Genomic DNA, 2,185 nt, shown 5'->3' with positions numbered 1-2,185 from the left:
TGGCTAGGAGGTAGATGTCTTCTCTTTCTGCTCTGAAGTCTGCTTCAGACCGGGTACCTGCCCTGCACACTTCAAGCGCACCAGCGTGTTGGTTGAAGCAAAACCCAGCTCAGCTGGGAGAACTCACACAGAGGTCCCTGAGCTCATGAGGAACATGGTGTTCCTGCACTGGCCAAGCTGCAAATGGGCTCTGAGGAATAATTAATCTCATTAAGTCCTATTTGATTTAGATTTTGCTATCTCTGAGATCACCTCCTTTCTTTTCCAACTTTCAGAAGTAAAAACCATTTGGGTGACTTCGTTAACAATGGCTGGGCTACTTTCACATCTGACTGATGCAAGTTAAAGCCAGGACTGAGAGCACCTGGTACAGGAAAGTTTTCCATGAGAAAAGCTGGAGGCAAACAATCTCCTCCTAAAAATAAAGAGCAGACTGAGAAAGGATGGTAAAAATACAAGCACCCCTCCTTTTTCCCCACAGCTCAAAGCATCCAATTGCCTACATCCCTGCTGCATCCCTGCTAATCCTAGCATTATGCCTTCTCCATGTGCATCGCCAATGTCCCTGCTTCCAAGGATGTTATTCCAAAGTGACCTATTTTCAATGCACTCATTTTTAGAAGTATTTACATGAGAAACCAGTAGATAGAGGCTACACAAATGAATGTTTCCGATTGTTCACCTCCACCATGTTTTAATTTTCTTGCCTTAATCACTTTGTGCATATCTCCTGTTGGCTGTCTGGCACACACGCTGGCACATCACAGCCTGGGGAAGGCCGAGGTGAATGCTTCCTCAGTTACAGCTTATCTAAGAACCCAGAAAGGAGTTTTTTAGATTAAAGTACATAAAATCTGCGCTTCTGTCTTGTCCATTCACCAGGACAAACAAGGGTACACCTCACCCCCAAAAGCCTACCTGGTAGCCTGTGGCACAACAGTGACAGAAGTGACAGACCTCCCTGGCCACCAGCTGTCCGTTTGCTGTCTCTGCTAGTGTCTGCTCTTCCCTGTGCATGAACTCTCAAGCCTGGCCCATCCCACCAAGCTAGTGTCCAGCTGGAGAATGATTTTCCATCTTAATTTTCCTCTTGCTCTTTCTTTCTGTTGATCAGATCTCTGTTTGGTTACTTTCTAAACTTATTTCCATTTTTTAGCAGAGATCATTATATCTCATTATGGTTTTGTTCATTAAAATGATCTGCATTTGCATGGGGAGGTTTAACTTCTCAAGGCACTGCCTTGCTGCTGATCTGTCATGCAGCATCAAGCACAAGGAGGAAGCTGAATACAGGGTCTAGGTTCTTTCCACAAAACCAAAGGCCGGCTTTCCTCCAGGAAAGCAATGTCTCTGTGTGTCCCCTCTGCCAGCCCAACCCACAGCCAGGCTCTGCAAGGAGCTCTGAGTGAAGCAGCCCCGCTCTGAGGAAGCGCTTTGTAATGGCACAGTCCCTTAAAGCAGACGCAGCTTCAGAATCTAAGCCTTGGACAGGATTAATTACCCAGCAAGCGGCTTGTTAGAAGCTATGTTGGCATGCAGATAAGGGGAACTGTAATGGAATCAGCCAATTAACCAGCTGATGGTGCTGAACTAAATGTGACCCCATCGTTAATTGTGGTTGTTTCTCAGCAGTTTTCTCATCACATTGGGTGCTTAGGAGAGGGGAGAGAGAGAGGGCTTATCCAGGTGCTCAATTTATTTCTGCTCACAAACAGGAATCATGGGATATAAACTTCATGACAATTACATGGCAGAGCTTTAAATCTTATTACACCTACTCTTCCTGAAAGAGAGGGAGATGAAAGTCCAGAAAAGCAGAAAAGAAGGCCTCCTCACACTCTTCAGCAGAGTAAACAGCTGTCCAATATAATGAAGCCTTCTTAACGTAGTTTACCTGAAGGTAAATTTTCTGTGTGAGTGGTGTGTGAGAGGAATTCCTCTCACTCTATCTGCCGCATGGCCTGTGGCCCAGCTGCACCGTGCGGAACTGAGCCGGCACTCTCAAAGAAAGCTGACATGAAAAGCTCAGGATGGCCTCGAGCTACAGCTGTGGATCTGGCTCCAGACTTCCCCTCAGTTCAGAGGTGTTTGAATCTCAGCCTCTTGCCGAGCTTTTGAGCCAGATGGAAAACCCAGGAATGAGTTTCCTTAAAGTTCAAGAGGGTTCAAGAGGTTTCACTTTAAA

Source organism: Calonectris borealis, chromosome 6, assembly GCF_964195595.1.
Source record: "Calonectris borealis chromosome 6, bCalBor7.hap1.2, whole genome shotgun sequence".
NCBI classification, from domain to species: domain Eukaryota; kingdom Metazoa; phylum Chordata; class Aves; order Procellariiformes; family Procellariidae; genus Calonectris; species Calonectris borealis.
Note: the sequence above shows the minus strand (reverse complement) of the source record.